Here is a 22,618-nt window from a genome sequence, read left to right as displayed (position 1 = left end):
TCTTCTCTACCTCTGATTTCCAGTCCCCCATCCCCTCTCTCTCTCTCTCTCTCTCTCTCTCACACACACACGCACACAAAAGGTTTACTTTTCTTGTATCTGACTCTCTCTCTCTCTCTCATCTCTCTATATATATATGTATATATATATATATATATATATATATATATATAGTTATATATATATATATATATATATATATATATATAGATATATATATATATATATATATATACTATATCGATTCATTCTTGCCTCATGAATATGACGTGTCTTGTTTATCAGTGCAATTAAATAATCTGGAGGAAATGACCTCATATTCAGGACCCAGACCTTCATAGACGGAGAGTCAATCATTGGTGGCTGGGATGGCGCTGGTGGAGAAGAGTTTGGAAGGAGTGAAAAGGCGTAGCCTCAATTTGCGCTCACACCATGAACCGTCTTAGTCGATGGAGCAGTTGTGACAATAGCACTATCACTGTTCATTAAATATAAACAAAGTTTACACACAGAAAATATTTAGTGCAAATCAGGAAAAACGAGTATTCTGAATGGCGTCCTATTTTCTAGAAAGAATAATTTTACATGATTTGAGTCCTCGTATCTTTGAATTATATTTCGATTTTATGAAAAGTTGTTATTATTCCAAGATCATTCCTTTAGCTCTACTCCATCTAAAGGTGACATTACACTCGTTTTGATCTTTCTTCATTCTTCAGAGAAATCAAACCAATTTTGGCTAGGTAAGTTGACTTACATCGAGGCGGCCTTGTGCCAGCACGGGACTCAGGCCTATGGCGGCCCGTACTGCAATGAGATATTGAAGAAGGGAGGGTAAAAGACCTGATGTGTATCTCTGAAGACTATCCGGCCGAAAAAGACGCTTTTAAATACTAATAATGTCTTTTCATTTGTAAACATTTCCCTCTCCATCCATCCAGATTCAAGCCAGTTTCCCTATAGTACGCTACTTATTAGCAGAATCTGCTGATCCTGCACACACTAATTCACCAGTCACACAATTACCAACAGCGACCTTTAGAGCGACATCTGTTTGTCATGATCAGCTGAGCATGGATGGACGGAGGTTTTAATTTGCACCTCGTGTGTGGAGGGCAAATATTTAGTACTTATTCTCCTGGAAACGGTGACTCATCATTAGCTCCCAAATAATGAACGAATTTATGTCAGGAGCTTTATGTTAAAAAATCTTGTAAGAAAGTAAGAGAGAGAGAGAGAGAGAGAGAGAGAGAGAACACTAAGTGGTCATGGTACAGAATCTTCAAATGACGACTGTTATAGCGTCTCTACTGTTTACGTAACTCATAAATGCTCAAACAAAATAGTACGAATCTGTTTTATTACTCGTCTCATCATGACTGACGCAAGCAGGCCGACTTGGTATCCCTACGAGTGTCGTTACTATTGAAAAAAACTATAAATGATCCTTTCGTGTGCTGATCTAAACTTTGAATAGATGTTGGGCATACATTCATATGTTCATTAAGTATAGAGTCCGAATTTTCATAATCAAAAGATGCCTTTATTCGTAATTTTAAGGCAAAGAACTTTTTGTGTGTATCGTGTGACTTAGTCATTGTGTAAAATTTCAAATTTTGTATTAGTCATGAGACAAAGCTGTACTGCCTAAAATAATTTTACCATTCGCGTAGGTGTTTATAAAATTGGTTGTTCCTTATTTTGTTTTACTTCATTATCAAATCGTGAGATATATATACGTAAAATAAAATATATATATATCTATATATATATATATATATATATATATATATATGTATATAGATATATATAATATATATATATATATATATATATATATATATATATATATATATATATATATATATATATATATATATATATATATATATATATATATATATGTATATATAATATAGTATATATATATATATATATATATATATATATTTATATATATATATATATAAACAAATATATATGTTTGTTTGTGTGAAAATAAGTTTACGTACAGTATGTGCACGTACAAAAAGAATTATGCAGTCTGCATAATGCAGGGTCAATGCACTGATATCTTGTTTTGGCTTTAATTAATACCGAAGGATTCTTTATATTTTCCACGTTTTCACATTCTTCACCGCTGATTAAAATTTATTCTCCTCCTCCAAACTAAATATATGAATTTGTGGAATTCTTAATCCCCCGTAATCCACGAGTATCTCGCCATTCAGTTTTGTTTCATAACATCACTTCCCTCATTTGTTCATTTTATTTTAGTAGTTCGTTTCATTTCGTTTTGTCTCTTTCCGTCGACTCTTATTGTTATGATATGCTTATCGTTTTTGTCTTGTTGCCTTTTCCTCTCTCTTTGTGTTTGTTGCTTTACTTTCAGTTTTCTGGTCTTGCTTTACATTTATTGTTTGACTTTCATTTCGCCTTTCCTTACTTTCATGTTCTGTGGCCTTTTTTCTTGCTTTTATTGGTTAGTTTTTTTGGTATTTTTTTCCATTGAAAATCCAAAAAAGGAAGAAAAATAATCTTCTTTTAATTCTTGCTCTTGAGCTGGTATGGTATTCTAGAGAGGAAATGAAACCAAATACATAATTTTGCATAAATGTATATTACGGTATGTATAAATACACTTGCATCTGTGCAACTGCAAACATGCATATGCATTTATGTATGTAAGAGTACATAAATAAAAGGCCTTGTCCTCCTGAAAATGGACAAGAAAAGTTTGGAAGACTTTTGATATTTCTCAAGTCTTATTTTATTGTGGTTTATGGCTTTTTGTGGTTATCAATTTCCTTTGTTATTTCCTTTTAGTTTCAATCTTTTTTGCACGATGCGCTGGATGCTGGCGCATCATCTTCATTCCCCCCCCCCCCCCCGCTCTCTCTCTCTCTCTCTCTCACTTCCCTTCTCCCACTTTTCTCTTCCCTTATATTTATTGCTTCCCTTTCCATGATTATGTCGTCATCCGGTTCCTCTGCCGCCCATGATCCGGTGCGGGAATCGTTTCAGTCACCCATGAACTTCCCATTAAGCTGAATTTCCCATTAAGTTGGACTATCCTCCTCCTCCTGTTCCCCCCATTAGATTTTCCTCTTTGTTTTGCTGCTTTGATGTGTATTCGTTTTGATGGTCGTTCTCTCTGCACTTCATGTCAACCCTTTTTCGCGACGGGTGGATCCGTTCCGGGAAAGTTTCGTATATACCCGACATTGTTTTGGATTAGGTCATACGAATGTGCTCACATAATGAATAGCCTGATATTAATGATAGTATGATAATAATAATAATGTTAATAATAATCATAGCGTTCCCTTCCCCCCCCCTCCCCCATTTCCAATCTGTGAAATGCTGGAAGATCTTGCCTCCTACCGGTATTATATCTTCATTCCACTTTTCTGCAGAAGCCATTACTTTTCCCTGAATTGTCCTGCTGACTTTGAAAGAGGAACGAGCGCTCATGAAGCCGATAGAAAAAAATGGATAGTATGGCACCTCAATGAAGCCGAATAAAGATGATTAGGTTTATTGGGGAAAACCTTTTTAAGGAGATTCCAATGAGCAGAGAGAGAGAGAGAGAGAGAGAGAGAGAGAGAGAGAGAGAGAGAGAGAGAGAGAGATGAAGTAAAACACGCTTAGAGTTGATGTAACTAGAAAGAGGGGAAAGCATTTCCCTGTAAAGGCTTACGATCGGTTGAAAGTTGAGGGGAAACCGTGAGAGGAATAGCAGGTTGCTGCCCTCTGCAAGGGAAAAGAGAGAGAGAGAGACAGAGACAGAGACAGAGACAGAGACAGAGAGAGAGAGAGAGAGAGAGAGAGAGAGACTGCATGAAACGCCTTTTGCGCGAAGAGAAATGAGCAATTTTTATTGAGAGGTTTGTCCTCAGAAGACACATGCAACACGCAGCTTTGTGTGCGTGCGTGCGTGTGTTTGTGTTTGTGTGTGGTGGGTTGAGACCAACTGGTTTGTAAATGGGAAAGTGTAAACCACCTCTTTGTGTATGTGCGTGGAGAATTTTGTCCCATCTATTTTGTTTATTTTGTTTTTTTTTTTTTGGGGGGGGGGATTGTTACCCACAGCTTTGCATGCGTGGAACTGAAAACCAAAGCTTTGTGTGCGTGTGTATGTGTTTGTGTGTTTTTTTAGGGTGGTGTGCGCGCGCACTTGTGTGTGTAGGGGGAAGGGGTGAGGGAAAGGGGTCTCTCATCCCTTAGGGGGGGAAAGGAGAGGACAAACGAAAGGAAGAGATCATTTGTTCACAAGATCGTTTTTCATGAGATCATTTTTCATGCCATAACAGAAGAGAGATTAAGGAAGATTTCTGTTCATCACATGGGACTGGGATAAAAAAAAAAAAAAAAAAAAAAAAACTAGCTTCTACTATCATATCTTTACTTCAGTTTTTTTTTTTTTTTTTTTTTTTTTTAGCCCTCATTGCAGTAAAGCATTTGAATAACATTTGTGCGTCTGTGTGTGTGTGTGTGTGTGGAAGAGAGAGAGAGAGAGAGAGAGAGAGAACTGTAGTGCTGTATCTCGAATTGATGAGGAAATCGGAGTGTTTAACTCATGGCCGATTCATACTGAAGGTTTAAAACCAAGACGAGGATAATGTACGACTAGAGGAAATTGATAAATTCTAGTTTTACTCAAATGAGAGAGAGAGAGAGAGAGAAGAGAGAGTAGTTTGAAAACATTCCCCCCTAGAGATAATTTAGCCAAAGTTTCAGTGTTGAATATCTGATGGCCGAAGGGCATAAAAGGGAGAGAGAAAAACCCCGCTTGGCCCAGTCGATAGAGCAATAAAACACCTTTTGATGTCGGGAAGGGATTGCAAAATGGGGGCATGAGTGGGGCAATGGGTTGTTTAGTAACTCGACACCGGGATCCGTTGGGCAAACATTTTGGGGGTGGGGGGTAGGCAAGGCTGTCAATTGTTGGGATTTTCGTGATCCTATCAGAGTGGACAAGCAAAAATGCCTGCTGCCCCTCTGGCAGGATTTATCCGACCGGGGAAAAAGAGTGTAAGAGTTGGGTTTGTCTCTTGACATTCAATGCCAGGGATCTTTTTTTTTTCTTTCTTTCTTTCATTTTTGGAGCAGTGCAGGGCACGTTGCTGTCCGGTAGGGTATGTATACTCTGTCCCGGCTTTTTACGTATCTGTCGGTTTGGTCGTCGTTACGATCGTTTGTTAACTGCTTCCCTCGTGTCTTTTAAATGCTTAACCGCCTTTCCATCAGTACGAAACATTTCATATATGCGTTACGGGTAGATAGCGGAACCCGGCATTTCGCGAATAGACCTGAAATCTCGGGCAGATGGCGAAATGCATTTCGGGACATTTGATCCCGCCAGGGGATAGTACTAAACACGGCGAAACAGTAGCTCACATACTACAATGTTTTGCCGTGTTTAGTACTAGCCCGTCGGGGTCAAATGTATTTCGCCTTGTTTAGTACTAGCTCCCGGGGGGATCAAATGTCCCTATATTGATAAGTGCATTTCTCTAACTGTCGATATTCCAGGCAGTTTGTGAAATGCCTCGTCTCGCGGTATAATATAGGTATATATATATATATATATATATATATATATATATATATATATATATATATATATAATATGAAATTGTAATAGCTACAATCCTCTCTTATATTCTCAAATTCTTTACTCTCTTCTGGATACGCTTGTCACTACAAAGCCTTGTGGTCCATCTTCAAAGATTTTTTTAAAGAAATCATAACTGTCGGTACCGGGAAACGAAACAGCGACACCATATAATATCATATATACTATATATATATATATCATATATATATATATATATAGATATATAATCACTCTACGTTATTCTCCTAATAACTGGTGACTCCAGCGGGAGTTACCTTTCCAGCACTCAGGAAGTGTTTCGGGGTGCCCTCTGAAGCACTGGCGTTGATCAACGACCCTGGACTCACAGCCCGGTCCATATCTCAATACTGAAGCTAACAAAGGCACAACAAACCTTGGTAGCCAGTTGCCATCTCAAGAAACAAGCTAGAGAGAGAGAGACAGGGTCGTAAGATTTAAAACCTCACATCTCGTGTAAAGATGTGAATAAACATGCTTTACTGTTTGTACAACGCCATCCTCAGTGTATATGATGTCAATCGGAATTTTAATGAAAGAACTGCTTGATATTATGTTAATATCCGTACATTACTGTGCTTCAGTTTCCTTTTTTCGTTGTTTCAGGTGCTTGGATTGCTAATTGTCGCAACGAATAACCGCTCTATACGGAATTCTGTTTTTATATTACTCATGATATATTATATATAAGATAACTGCTTAAGAGCTAGTCATTTAATAACCAGGAGTAATGTACAGCTCTGGAATTATCTGTATGGCCGCAATTTGTAATTTACAAATGTGACATCATCATATGATCGCAGTTAACAGTCGCACCATCAAGAGAAGGATCATGTTATAATAATTTATTTATTATTGATATGTCATCAAGTCTTTCAAAAGTTTAAACTCGACAAAGACTCCCTGCCCCACCTGCCGTAGGTAAAGGAATATTTTTTTATGTATGGGGGTGGGGGGTGGAGACGATTAAATGTTCTGATAAACACGCACTTGTTTTTCGTTCCCGCTCCATAGACCTTAATTCTCTCCCGAACGCCATAGCCGTCAGCTTCGTCATCTCCCTCGAGGACGCCAGCGATCTCCCCTCGGCAGTCTTTGGACGACGTGAATGCAAAGTGGTCTAGGTCCTCCATCACAAGGCATCTTTGCCCCAACGCCTTTCAACTATGGCGTTTCATGGTCGTTAAATTCCGCGACCACACCTGAAGGGGGCCTCTCTCTCTCTCTCTCTCTCTCTCTCTTCTCTCTCTCTCTCTCGCTTCCATAACCGCATTCAATGGTCGTTCTCTCGTTCTCTGCAACCACACCTGAAGTCTCTCTCTCTCTCTCTCTCTCTCTCTCTTTCTTTTCTTACTGCTCTTGTTTCTGCGTCGTGCGTTAATTTATTTTTTCATTCATCCCCTACACTATTTCTTCGCCTTCCCTTCACTCCTTTTTTTTTCTCTCTCTCTCTCTCCCTGCCATGTTCTTTCTTCCCTCTTCTTTATTCGCCATAACCCTTTATCTCTCTCTCTCTCTCCTCTCTCTCTTCCCGTCCCCTCTTCAGAGTACTATACCCTCACCTGTGTCACCTACCTACCTACCTACCTCTTCCTAAATCCTTCCCCCACCTTCCCACCCTCTTACCCCTCCCTCACCCCTTCTCCCTCCCGTTAACCCTTCCCCCACCCCCTCCCCATCCCGTTACCCCTCAGTTTTCTCCGTCGTTGAGCAATGAGACAATTTTCGTCTAGTGTTTCCGGGCGCGATACAGCCGGGTCGTGAGGTGTGAAATTGCCAGCTCTCTCGTCTTAGGTCTTCTTGTTGCCTCTGTGCAACAGCTCTCTCTCTCTCTCTCTCTCTCTCTCTCTCTCTCTCTCTCTCTCTCCTGTTAGTGTTACTGCTGCCTTTTCCTTTTTTTTTATCGTTGCTGAATCTTTATTGCTTCTGCAAGGGTCGTCACTGATTGCTCGCCCAAGGTCGTTTTCTTTTTATTTTTTTTGGATTGGAGGGGCGTAGTCGTCAAACGTTGCTGTAATTGTTACTTTTTCCATAAGGTTGCTGCTAATGAGGCGCGATTACTACTCCACAGCCGTTATTAGTGCATGATGTACCACGTAGCTTTTGTTAAATTTCGTCGTGTTTGAAGCTTGCCTTGGAAATTGTTATAATACGTGTTTTTAGCACCTCACATCATTCATTTCATCATAATGACATCAAGTCATTATTTAGTCATTTTTTACTAGTTTACGTAAAGAGTTATCGGTGAGGTTTGCGACTATGAAACTTTTCCAACATAGCACTTGTGACCAAATGTCGTAGTTATTATTTTATTTAATCACTGTACTATTTTTTTTTTATCTAGAGTGCGTTCGCTCTAAAATAAAACATATCATGAGCACAAGTCGGCAACTTATGGCATATTTACCTTAGACAGGTTGAAAACATGTCAGCCATCTAAAGTGGAGAACGAAAGTTTTGCAAATGCTGAAAACCCCTATGAGAGTTGCTTAGGACTACCAGTAAATCGTTGACTTGCATTCAACCTGCGCAGGAAGTCTTTGCTGCAGTGTAGACCCACCATTGTTATCAACAAAAATCCAAAACGTGATTAAGAAAGATTTTGTATAACTGTTCTAATAACCGAGTTGGTAGTCATTTAAAGAAAGTTATTAGAACAGGAGCACGTTAAAATATCTTTTTGAAACTAACTTATATCATTGATCTTATGATATTGTCGCGTGAAAAATCAAACACTGGTCGGAATAGCCATTCGAGAAAAAGAAGTAAACTGACAATTTTGTAAATGCAATTACATCCGCTTTCAGCTATTTAACACTAGACATTGCTTGAGGTTCTTCGTAGCATCCTCTCGTCCCGTATCTGCAACCCCTTTTATAACTTTTATTGTACCTTCGTTCATATTCTTTTTCTTCCATCTTACTTTCCAACCTCTCCTAACAAAAATGAAGTTAAGTATATCTTAGTTTTACCAGACCACTGAGCTGATTAACGTCTCTCCTAGGATTAGATTTTTATTTACGTGGCTAGGGACCAATTGGATACTTAGCAACGGGACCTACAGCTTATTTTGGATCTGAACCACATTATATCGAGAAATTTATTTCTAATCACCAGAAATAAATTCCTCTGGTTCCGCATTCGCGGCAGCGCCGAGCGAACTCGGGCTACCAGATTGATAGGCGAACACGCAACCCACTCGTCCAATGAGGAACCACCCTCTCCTAACAATTTTTCATGGTGCAGCTGAGAGGTTTTCCTCCTGTTGAGCCTGACAGACCTTTTGATTCTCAGTTTACCTTTCAGCGTTGATTGACCTCATAGGTCCCAGCGCTTGGCCTTTGGCCTTAATTTTATATTCCATCCGATTCAGCAATTTAACCTTCCTCTGTGCGGTACTTGGTTCAGAAGGTTAACGTTATTTTCTCCCGAAGCTGCCGTCTCTTCGGGAAGAGTGAGGTTAGTGGTAGCAGGCTCTTCCCCTTACCTTGGTCACCACAGAAGGTTGTCTGGTGATGGCGTCCGAAGTAAGTGGCGGAATTTTACAATAATGACCAGTCTTTAATTACTGAACTTTCACCGATATGCAGACTAGTGGTGTAGGTAACCTTCCCCTGATGGTAAGGTAATTTTCACGCACACGTAAAGATAATACTGTAGATATACCATATAAAAAAAGCTCTCTCCTGAACATTACCTTAACACATTGCTCTTTCGCCCTTGTCTGCAGATATTCACAACTCAAAAAGCTCCTCTCTGTTGGATGAAAAAGACGCGAGAGACGACCCCACCCCCTCCCCCCAGAATAATAACTTATTACCTTCTCCCCGCTAAAAACTGCGTTGTTGAACAACCGGGCGGGAGCTCAAGAATTTCATTATAAACCTCATCACATCTATCGAGCGAAAACTTTTTCACGCTCTGTCGTGATTTTCCGGAGCAAATACCTCCGGAGTTTGAATGTGCGTACAATATTAACTACGTTATCAGTCATTGTGTTGTTTCTAAAGGGAGTTTTTTAGCCTTTGCTATGGGTAGGCATTCGACAATCATTTGCTGGGAGTTTCTACAGAAAAGCTCAGCGGTAGTACGCCGTGTTTAGTACTGTCCCCAAGAGGATGAACGCAGAAAACATGAAGAAAAAACGGCAAGTTTCTCAAATGATCTCAGTAAATTTGTCAAATGACATCACCCGTAGTGCATGACACACACCTTTTACCGTGCAAAGCTCTTCCTTAGTATATTCCAATTTTTACTTTTTTGCAAAAGGAAGCTATTGATAGCTTTGTGAGTCCGAGTTTTTCGTTGGACGAGTGGTTTTCGCGCTCGGCTACCAATCCGGTGGTCTGAAGTTCGATTCTCGGCGCTGCCAACGTGGAATCAGATGAATTAATTTCTAGTGATAGGAATTCATTTCTCGATATAATGTGGTTCGGATCCCACAATAAGCTGTAGGTCCCGTTGCTAGGTGACCAATTGGTTCCTAACCACGTAAAAATGTCTAATCCTTCGGGCCAGCCCTAGGAGAGCTGTTAATCAGCTCAATGGTCTGGTCAAACTAAGACTTAACTTAACTTTGTCTGTCCGTCTGCCCGTTTTCTGTCCGCCCTCAGATCTAAAAATCTACACAGGCTAGAGGGCTGCAAATTAGTAGGTTCATCACCCACCCTCCAATCATGAAACCTACCAAATCGCAGCCCTCTAATGTCAGTAGTTTTTTATTATTTGATTTAAGGTTAAAGTTAGCTATACCAGTACGTCTGGCACCGCTATAGGTACCAGCAACACAGGCCACCACTGTGCCGTGGCTGAAAGTTTCATACACTAAGTTTCATACACTACAGAAAACGGGATTGCGCCGAAGAAAATCGGCGCATTTTTTACTCGATTTATATTGCTCGTAACTTATAAGAGCCTCTTTAAATAATGTAACCTAAGAGCTCAGTCAGATGTAATTTTCAACAGACAGGGATTATGACGAGGGTAACAAGTCTACTCTGAAATGATAAGCCTAAATATTACCAAGTAAACCTTTATCATATAAATGTGCAAATTCATATCGGTCATTCTTTAATGCTGTTCTCCGTTTGCTGAGGAATACAGGAAATTCTATTGTAGTCTTTTAGCGAATGGCTGGTTTTCAATGGACAAGGCTCTCTTGATTTCGGTTGCCCTTTTTGGTGCATCAGTGAGTTTGTTTGAGATTCGTTTGACGCCGGTTTTTGTTGTCTTTGCCATTTTAAGGTAGAGGATCCATTCAGCATTGGGGCCTACTGATTAAAGTGGAATCAGAATCATGTGTGAAGACTCTATGAACTGAATGAACGATTTGTCAGGTACCCTTTATCAGGACCCATTGTTTTTTCCAGATATAGTCAGTGATCATGAAAGACTCGGTAACCATTACTGTTGTGACATCAGTCTACAGAGAAACCAGTCGATCAGTCGATGGAAATTCAACTGTTCCCTTCCTGACCTGGAAGTAATTGCATTAATTTAAACTTAAAGCAACAAAGTTGCGATACCTAGTAATTTACCTGCAAGAAAAATCGGGAAATTGCGCAAGATGATGATTAACCTGATCGTTTTTAATAAGGACGAATTGAGATTAAACCAGCGTTTTTTTTTAATTTTTTTTATTTCTTTCTTACGTGGCAAGTTTTTTTCTTTTCTTTTTTTTATCAAGGGAAGGGGAACTGGGGGGGGGGGGGGGGTTGAGGGGGGGGGGGGGGGTTTTGCCATGGCAGAACGGATGAGAAATTGGCGGAGGTTGGCTAATGAATTGTGTGATTTCGAAATACACATTCAGATTCATTAATATTTTATTGATATTTAAGTTACAACATCCCCCTCTCTCTCTCTCTCTCTCTCTCTCTCTCTCTCTCTCTCTCTCTCTCTCTCTCTCATTACCGAGGGTCTTTTGCGCTGGCCTTTACATTATATATGTGATGGAGTTTTTAAATCTTCTCGTCGAGAGTGTAGGTCAAACTTTGTTGAATACATGAATTTTTAAGACTCCCACTTACCTGGAAATTACATCGACATGAATTTTCCAATACGCCGAAGTTCCCACGCAAAAGGAAAAGAAACATCAAGTTCGCTGAGCAAGTATAATAAAAGCTGGTAAAGTGAAACGATGGTTTTATAGGAATTGAAATTATTATAATGCCATTAGGCCTGAAAGACAAACTTTATTGATATCTGATGGTGGTTTATGTAAATAGATATATTGTGTCATATTTGTACAGAGGGAAGCGTTTTGCGCATAAAGGTATATCACCACCGTGATTTTCGCATCTCGGATTTCCCTTCTTCTTCTTCTCCTTCCCCTCCCCCTAAGACCTCCCCCTCCTCCTCCCCCCTCCTCATTCTTCCTTCGCCATCCTGCCTCCTCCTCCTCCTCCTCCTCAAGGTTCGTGTTTGAGTTCTACCCTATAAGCTGTCTCTGTCTGTCTGTTGAGTATAGATATATATATATATATATATATATATATATATATATATATATATATATATATATATATATATACATGTGTGTGTGTGTGTGTGTGTGAGTGTGTTTATATATATAGCTATATGTGTGTGTTAACATGCACACACGCATACACACACACACATATATGTATATAATATATATACTATATATATAATATATATATATATATATATATATATATATAAAATATTGAGAAGAGGAAATAGATTTATTCATCAACAGTTTGTAACAACAAATGTGCGGCGCGGTTCTCTACCTACAAAAGCTTAAAACTAAACGCAACATGTTCTCTGGGCGTAACGTAGGTCCCGCGCTTGAAATTGTTAATTTTGGGAGTAGAGTAAATTTTGGGGGAAATGGAAATGTATTGTTGTTATCGTTCAGTGTAGGAGAGAAGGTCTTTTCAAGCTGTCACTCTCTGCCAACGTTCTGCAAAGTGTCCTGGACACCCTTGTACGTACGTGGTTTGGGAGGGGGGGGGGGGGGGGGGGGGAGGTGTGGATCCCGCCCATGTATACCCTTCTGAAAGATGAGAGCCCGAGATGTGGTGTCAGCAGATGTCGTGGTCAAAATTTACCCAGACGGTCGCCTGATTTTTGTGAGCGAGAAATTGTATCATATTTTAGTCTCTTTTGAGGGGAGACTGACACACTCGTAAGATGGGTCGTTGTGATTTTTACGAGTAAATTAAATCGGCTACAGAATTTAAAAGGAAGATGTTCGTCTCAATTAAAAGAGCAGAATTTCGCAACTTGCGGAGGAATTGGAGCGTTTGCGTCAGTGCCTATTTCTGTCCCGAAATTACGCCATTGTTACGAAGAAGAACTTGGCGTAGCCTTTTCCTACCTCCCGGGGAAAATAGGCGACGCTTTGCTAGGAATGTCTCGACCGTTTCCTTGATGCTATTTTCCTGGAAATTTTCGCCTTTTTTTTTTTTAGCATTTTTAAGTAAGTCACAGCCACCCTAGTAATTATTTACATGCTGTATATGATTTTGAGGTGATAAAATTAGCAAATTTTCTTGATATGGTGGATTTTTTTTCATTCTTGATGCGATGTATGATCATTTTAACTTATTTGAATTGACCTGAAATTCAAAGTTTTTTCTTTGTTTTTCCAGATTTCTTTGTTGATCTTGGAGTTTTTTTTTCATGCTACGTAATTACTCCAATAATAACATATCTTATGAATTAGGTTTTGGAAACGATAAAACTTATCAGTAATTTACGAATCTTTTTAAATTAGTCCCCAGAATAGTTTTGCTGTTGTCCGCAGAATGAATTGTCACATGTGATACTGTTATCTCCTCGCTGTGAGTCCAGTGACTATTTTAATTGTTATGCAGACTAGTTGAAATCTTGTGTAAGTTGTGTGCATGTAGAATTTGCTGGTATTTTCAGCATTTGGAATGAAATGCAGCAGGCCTCGATTACCTTATCGACTATGAAATTAAATGGTCATTTTTTTCTCAAAGTGAATTTAATGGCTTTAATTCCGGCGAACTGGTTACAACCATTTCGAAGATTCATGACGTGCGGTGTGGTCTGGGCTACGCGTATACACAACATTGTCGCTTCAGCAACGTTGGTGACAGTTGACATAATTAGTCAATGCCTGATTGCAAAACCAATCAGGGGCCCTTTTCAATGTCCCGGATGCGCTGATGTAAAATACAGGAAGCCATCAAACTCATGAGTAATTCAGCAGTTGATTTTGATTAAAGTTTGATTGGAATTCGGGAATATTTTCATCAAGTCTCCCTCATAATTTTCACGAGAGCTCATATGTCTCTTTGCGCTGCCAGCCCTTATCACGAGTTGTTCGGAATGTGCCAGTGACTGATTATTCTGGGGGCCATGCTCAGAATTCATAATGGCTCCGAATGTACCTGTACAGAATGTAAGGTTACTCCGTGTAGAATACGCAGCTGGTTCGGTTAACCTTTCTTGCAAATTTCTTCAAATCCACAGTGACTTTCATTTCCCCCTTTGGCAAGCTTTCTTTTGGAGAAAGAGCTATCCTATTATTATTATTATTATTATTATTATTATTCTATTATCTTAAACAGAAACATGAACCATGTTCATATGGAACGAGGCCACAGGGACCACTGACTTGAAATTCAAGCTTCCAAAGGTTATGGTGTTCAAGAGAAAGAAGTAACAGAAGGTAATAGGAAATACAGAAAGGAGAGATCAATTTTTAGGAAAAAAAAGTAAAATAAAAGTGAATAAATAAATCGATAAAAATGACATTGTTATAAAATACCTACCAATCGAAATTTTGTCTCCTGTTGTACGTTTCAATTTTGCTAATTAGTGTGGTATATACAAAGGAACGTGTACGAGTCTGCAAAACTGAATATAGGTTTGTTATTACTATCACAGTATGACACATCTTTATAACTACGAGCTACGAGCCAACCAGTAAAGAAAACAAAATGTGACCAAGGGATGAGAATACACTAAACCATAGGAAATTAATGAACAATTGATAAATAAAAGAAAATAAACAAACGATCGAATTTCTGTTTGTATCCAAAATGTTCACGAAGCTAACTGAACAAATTGTTGAGATAATGCACTCTATTCACGTGACTTGTAGATCCTCAGTGTGGGTAGGTTATGATAAAGTCCCTCAATATTACCTGAAATTACATAAAATAAACATATTAAGAATACCTAGGAGACCTTAAGATTGTCTCAACTTAATATGGAAATTCACCATTTTGATTTTTCAAGGGTCGAAAGTCTCCCCACAAGAATTTACCAAATGCTCAGACAGTTTTCCATTATGCTAAAAACGCTCTCTGGATCAAGGGCTTATCAACCCCTTTCTGATTAGAAGGAAAATTGCCAGTCAGGATCAAGCTTTCGGTTTTAGAGAGAGAGAGAGAGAGAGAGAGAGAAGAGAGAGAGAGAGAGAGAGAGAGAGAGGTCAGAGAAAAATACTTAACTAGTTAAACCTAACGATGGAAACGTTGTTTGTGTAATTAGGTGACGATTGGGGAAGTTGAAATGACGACGCCTGAGTTTCTGACTCTGAGGAAAAACTCGAAAAACGCTGATTGTCGTTTCCCTTTCCCATTTTTCTTCCGGGGGTATTTGATATGCCGTTTCCGCCTTTAACTCAAATTGGAATTAATATTGCGCTACTTTTCTCTGCAATTAGCCTCGTTGCCATTGCAATTCCCGGGCGAACCGGCCGAGCTAGATTCTATTTTCTTGTTCCAAAAATTTTGGAAGCTTGTCAACTTGCTGCGCAATTGAAAACGACTACAATACCTTGGCTTCCCCTGGGGTATTTACTTTTAATTCGGCCGGTTATAAGTGAACTCCACCAGGAACCAGTTTATTACCTCAAATACGAAATGAAAAGGTCTGCGTACTCCCGAACCAGTAATGAAAAATACCAGCAGGTAAATCACAGTTCCGCATTCCCCTCCCCCCTCCCATTCTCTCTCTCTCTCTCTCTCTCTCTCTCTCTCTCTCTCCTCTCTCTCTCTCATTCCTCGAAGATATTTCTAGTCCTGCGTGGATAATGAAATAATGGTTTCTGGCAACTACTCAATGCAGTGACCTGCAAGACACACACACACGCACACACAAAATTCTATCAACTTTCTGGGGGCCGTTTTCATCACCGTGACCCCAACTTCGAAATTTAGGCATTGTGGTGGGTTCTGTTGCTGTTGAGACTTTCATCCATGAAGTTTTATTAGCGTTTAAGTGAACTTGAAGAATTTTGAGGGTATACGAGATTATAAATCGCATGACTTACAGTTTGAATTGCAACGCAATAATTTCTTATAAGTATAATAACTTCGCATATGTTGACCCGTTTCGAAGTAATAAAATTACTTTTGGCACAAGCATGCATGTAGTATGCAGAAATGCGTCATGTTTATAATTAGCGAGAGGATTGGCGAGAAAATGAATAACCCAAAGACATTGGAGAGTAATTTCACACATCTTGAACGAGTACAATTGTACTAACCGGGGAAAATAAAGACTCCTTTCAATAAAGACTTGTTCACAAGTAAGCTTCGTCGATTGTACGTGTATGAAGGCATTTACTTGAGCGAAATCGTTCATTTTACAACTTTTTCTTTACAACCATTCGCTGGACGAGACATACCTCGTAAGTTTGTAAAGCATTTGCCTGTGAATGTGATGCGTGGGTAGCACTTGTCATCGGAACATACAAAACATCATTGGCAGTTAAACGCATTGCTAAAGGGAACTGACTTTCCACCTTCTCTCAATAAAATTCGTTATGGAACCTTTAGCGCATACCTTCTATACATGCATGTTGGGGGAAATAAAGTGAGTCATGTGAAGCCATAACCGTTGCAGAGACTGGTTTCGTACTCAGTGGTTTTTGACAAAGACAGGCAAACACATAAAATATAGAAAATCACAGTTTACTAAGAAATGCGTCTCGAAAAGAAGGCGGCTTTGAAACTTACTATTGTTGACACTTTGAAGGTGCTTTTGAAAACGGACATATTTTAAAAGAGTTGTTCAGGCGTCGAGGCTGTTTATTGCCGAACCTTCATTGACTGCGAAATCCGCCCCCAGTGGCGTGTGCCAGCAGCTGATATGGGACCTCCTAATTCCGGAAAGATATATTGCTTTAAATCACGGATTTGCATATATGCTATCCAGACCCGTTATAAAAGGCAATATTACGTAAACGCCCCTCGCCACGTTTTACGCCGAGGAAGAAATATGGCAAGTGCCATTACTTCATTTTATTTGCTTATTTTGCGTTACCTGGAATTGATGGGGCGAAGAGGGCAGGGGATATGTTATGCGCCGTTACTTAATGGTATTTGCGTGTTTGCCGTTACTCGGATGTAGTGATGTGGAGTGGTGATTTATGGACTACTCCGTCGGGTTGTAACTGAGTGGCACAATTACATACTAGGGTGACATGAATTGCATTATTGATTATATCATTTATATTTATATCACGTTTATTATTTTCAGATACACTGTGAAAATATTTATTATACAGTTGTGCCGTCTAAAAAATTAAATAAAAATTAAAATCATTTCAGGCTAGATTAAAACGCATATTCTCGTGCCAAAATTTGTGTATTTGATACGAAATTGCATGACATTTTCAGTACATTTTGTTGAGAAATATTCCGTGATTTGCTTCATCTGGCTAATGCACTGAGCTTTCTCTCATGGATCTCCATTGCGTACGATTGGGTAAAGCATATTATTATTATTATTATTATTATTATTATTATTATTATTATTATTATTATTATTATTATTATTATTATTATTATTATTATTATTAACGACCTCTTCCTCTTCCCTTTAGGCACCGTTGCAGTCCAAACGTGGAACCAGGAACCGTCCAGAACGGAAGTCAACCCGGGGGGCAATGCCGTTTTGCCCTGCAAGATATACAATAAGCAAGGCACCTGTTCCTGGCAGAAGGATGGCAAGGTGAGCTGACTGTCGGCCTCGGATTCACGATGTTGTGATCCTGATGCCGCCAACATCCACTGGTTAAATCACTCATAGTAGGAAATTCACTCGCTTTGTTGCTTTCGTGATGAGAGAGAGAGAAATTAGCAGAATTAGCTCTGGATGAATTGCGTTCTTCAGTGGTCCAAAGATAAAGCGTTTTCCTTCATAATAGTACACACATTCCTACACTTTTAATCAATTAAGTAGTACAAATTTTGTTTCATTAGCAAGAGTTCCGGGTCGGATCCTGGGTGAAAATGGGAGTGTTTTGTGCCTGTTTCCTGAAAACCATATTCGTTCGTGTTTCTATAGGTAGCTAGTTGTAAGTTCACTGCAGTGGGTCACAGCGAGAGAGAATAGGGAAGACTTATATTTGACTGATCACCGCACTGTCATAATGCCATCATATCCTAATTAAAATGGGAGGGGTTCGGCCAGGTAAGCGTAAAGGATAAAACATGACATAAAAACACGTCGGCGACTAATCACACATCACAAAAAAGGTTGAATAAAAGTCAACGACTTAATTGTAGTTTCACCAAGTGATCCATACGGTTAATTTGCAGATGCCGAAGATTCGTTTTCTACTTAAGGTTGCTAACTTGTTGATAACCTGTTTGTGATATGTATACATGTTGCTGATGTGTTCGTGCTTTCAACTTCTTTGCAACATGTATACGACGAGTTACCGATGCGTTCGTGCTTTCAACTTGTTTCCGATACGTATGCAACAAGTTGCTGATGTGTTCGTGCTTTCAACTTGTTTCCGATATGTATGCAACAATTTGCGATAAGTTCATGTTTTCTACTTGTTTGTGATGTGTATGCAACAAGTTGCCGACGAGTTCCTGCTTTCACTTGTTCGCAACATGTATCTAACAAGTTACTGATGTGTTTGTGATTTCAACATGTTTTGCAATTTGTATACGACAAGTTGCCGATAAGTTAATGTTTTCTACTTTTTTTGTGATGTGTATACAACAAGTTGCCAATGTGTTCCTGCTTTGAACTAAGTTGCTGAAGTGTTCATGTTTTCAATTTGTTTGCAACATGTATGCGACAAGTTGCCGATGTGCTCGTGCTTTCAACTTGTCGCGTGGTCGGGCTTTCAACTTGTTTTGCGATATATATATATGCGACACTTTGCCGATAAGCTTGTTTGCTATAGGCATGTGACAAGTTGCTACTGCCTGTTTTGACATGTTTCACTATGTGTAAACATGAATGAGACCCTCTGCAGTTGTATGTCAAAGCAACACTTGCTTGATTGACTGCGAATGATTGACTGCTGCCTTCTTCAGGAGGATCAATCCCGACTCTGTGTCATTCTTACAAAGAAAATTGACTCAAAATCTGCAGCTTGCATAACAAATAGTTTCACGTCATCAAAAACGTGGACGCGCCTGTGGCCTGCCCCTGATACACTCTTGATGAAGGCAAGTTAATTGGATTAGTTACATCATGAATCGAATTACCCTGCGTTATTATTACGCCATCCTGTTTTCAATTACAACCGGGATGATAACAATTACGGCAAGAAAAAGCGCCGCGGTAATTACTTTACCAGTGCTCTGCATGAATGCGGTAATCTCATGCTTATCATAACGTAGTATGGACATACAGGCTTGCACGTATCTGCACGATGGGAGAGACGTATACATACGTGCGCAAATATTTGTGCAAGTAAATACTTATATTGAATGTGTATTTATGTATACATACTTATTATTATTATTCATTATTATTATTATTATTATTATTATTATTATTTTATTATTATTATTTTAGGCGGATTTTGTTCGGCTGTTGAAATTGCGTCCCGACAGCCAACCACAAAATGCTTAAAACCTCTGTAAGTCCACATGCGGGTATAATGATAATGATAATAATAATGATAATCATCATCACATCATCATCATCACCACCACCATTATTATTATTATCATTACATGGACAGTCATGATAATTTTGAGACTGATGCTTGAAAAATCCCAGACAGTAGAGATTCCTGCATTACATACATCCACATTCAACAAAAGCGCAGCAACACACACGAACGAACAGAATAAAACCAGAAACCCCGACCGTGAACTACAGAAATCGCACACACACACACTGACCCGTAACCGCCCCGTTAAATGTATACGAACGTGCCCCTCACCGCAAGAGGTAGAGAGAGTTTGGCGGTGTAGGGTGTACGGGAAAGGGTAACGCAGTAACCCAATACATTTTACGCTATGGTCCCACCAACCGGTATATCCACAATCCTACGTAAGACTCCAGAAACGGCGCTGTTAGTACGAATCCTTACAAAGGAGGCGCGCGGCGTCTCGCTTTGAAGTTGGGGGCAGATGCTCCTTATCAAAACGTCCTCTTTTATTTTCTTTTTTCTTTTTTTAGAATGATTAAGTTGCCGCCAAAGGCCTCGCTGATTTTTTTTTACATAGATTAACAGAAAAGCGTAAAATGTTTGGTTGAAAAAACTGGGGGTTTAACTCTGAAAGAAGATTATGTACCAGCTTATCAAGAAATTACGATTGCGGGTAAGTTATTATTATTATTATTATTAATATTATATTATTAGTGGAGACATCCAGTGGTATAAATATAAAATTATATTGCATATGCAAAACGTTTTGTATATAAATTTCTAATATGTATTTACATTTAAAACATTCTCCTATTATGATATTTTTATGGATTATTATTATTATTATTATTATTATTATTATTATTATTATTATTATTATTATTATAAATCTGCAGCACCTTATAAGAGAGACATCATGGCAAAGCAAATAAGAGAACACCAAATTTGCCCACAATTTGAGCCCCTGAAATCCAAACGATTCTTGACGTTGATGCTTGACGAGGGATGAACTCAAGTGATATTGGAGTTTGATTTACAAGACTGCTGATTACTTAGCTCCCACGTTGTCTGTTACATTTTTTTGTTTTTTTGTAAGTTAGCTTGTGATGAAGATAATCATCTGTTCCTTAATCTGGTGTTTTGGCTCTACCAGAACCTGGGTCTTTGTGATGCCCTTCTTTTGATTCTTATTCCGTTAGGAAGTAGTGCCCTTAGGGTACCTCACGTGGTGCACTGCAGGCATCACTTGAGTTCTTTGCAGCGTCCCTTCGGCCCTTACCAATAATCCCCTTTATTCATTTTACTGTACCTCCGTTCATATTATCTTTCTTCCATCTTGCGTGCCACCCTCTCCTAACAATTGTTTCATGATGCACCACCGAGGTTTTCCTGCTCATCCACCTTTACAACCTTTTTACTCTCGATTTCTCTTTCAACGTTGAATGACCTCATGCGTTCCAGCGCTTGGCCTTTGTCCTAAGGTTTATATCTGAATTATCTTTCCATTTCTAGTTTGGTGGAGAAATCCTTAGATTTCTTTGGACCTTCTTGATACTTATTGTTATGAAAGTAATGAATTTAAACACCAAACGGACCCGCATCGTTTTCATTGGAAGGACATTTGTCTTAGACACTCTCTCGCGTCATTCTCAGCCTGTGAAAACAAAAATTCGTAAAGTTCACTACAGAACAATGAATTAATAAATACAATAAAAAGCATAAGAATGTCAACATGTTTGAAAATACGCAAACACGTAAGGAGTAACAACATGTTAAAAGCAGAACGGTCACAAACAAGAACCATTGGAAGAAAAAAAATTGAAACAGAACACCGAGAGAAAAAGTTAAACACAGAAATTTAAAACAGCGGAAACATTGAGAGCAAAGTCCTAAAACAGTTAAGAGATAGAAACATAGGAAACATTGAGAGAGAAAAATATTGTTTTTCTCACAGTTCTCCTTCTATTGTCAACTTTTCTTAACTGTTACGTGTTTGCTAGGTTTGTGTTTGCATTTTCATTAATGTTTAGATTCTCATGGTACTATTATTGTTTACTAAATTAATTCATGTTTCTGCATTTAATTGTAACACTTTTTTTTCTCGTAGCAGTTTGAGAATGACTGTCCTTGGAAGTGTTATTGCAGTAATAACATGGGTCCTTTTTGTGTTTATAACGTTACCATTATTATTATTATTATTATTATTATTATTATTATTATTATGAATGTGCAAAAATGGAGTAACCGTACCAGACACTAGTATGCCAAGCAACCTTCCACAAAATCGAACACCCATCTGTCAAAATGCAAATTGCGAGCTAAGCAGTGGTAATGATAAATAAACGAAACACTGTTCTCTATGATTAGACTCATTTCTGATTCCTGGGTACATTGGAGATCCCGCAGGTGTTGTAAGACATTAGAACTGTCTGATTTCTGAAACGTTAACACGATAGCAGTGTTGTTATGCCCTCGTCTGCTTCTTCTTCTTCTTCTTCCATCGACGATTGTACATGCTTGACTTCTATCTTCTGAAATGCTTCAAAAATCAGCGAGTCTAAACCTACAGATCATGAACCCGATAGTCGGTCAAGTAGGCTGGTGAAGTGTCCTTTCAGTCCTGCATTCTGAGCGCCCAGAGTCTTCCCTTCCGCCCCTGCGTGAATAGTCCTGCAGTGTTCCTGTTTCCGAAAGGATGGTTTGCAATTTTCCCGAGGGGCCGCATCCTTGAAACGAGTCCTCTTGTGAGCAACCGGCCATGAATGTGCTTTAGTTCGCCTTCAGTATTCTTCAGTTTTATCTCACTCTAGTTTGTTTTAGGTTTCCCGCGATCCTTCTTCTTCATCAATTTCTTCTTCTTCGTTTTCGTCTTCTTCTTCTTCTTTTCGAGCTTCATTTCCTATCTTTTTGTTTAGTTTTATATGGTTTTGTTTGTGATTTTAATGTATGTTGATATATAGATATATATATATATATATATATATATATATATATATATATATATATATATATATATATATATATATATATATATATGTGTGTGTGTGTGTGTGTGTGTGTGTGTGTGTGTGTGTCTGTCTGTCTGTCTGTCTGTCTGTGCCTGTGTGTATGCGCGCGCGCGCTTG

At 38.8% G+C, this 22,618-nt stretch overlaps 1 pseudogene; it reads left to right on the top strand.

The window, feature by feature from the left end:
• The window catches only part of LOC135220764 (irregular chiasm C-roughest protein-like), a 400,105-nt pseudogene that overhangs the window by 243,402 nt on the left and 134,085 nt on the right, over nucleotides 1–22,618 (top strand).

This window comes from Macrobrachium nipponense, chromosome 2, assembly GCF_015104395.2.
Source record: "Macrobrachium nipponense isolate FS-2020 chromosome 2, ASM1510439v2, whole genome shotgun sequence".
Classification (NCBI taxonomy): Eukaryota; Metazoa; Arthropoda; class Malacostraca; order Decapoda; family Palaemonidae; genus Macrobrachium; species Macrobrachium nipponense.
Note: the sequence above shows the minus strand (reverse complement) of the source record. Positions and strands in the feature narration are given on the sequence as shown.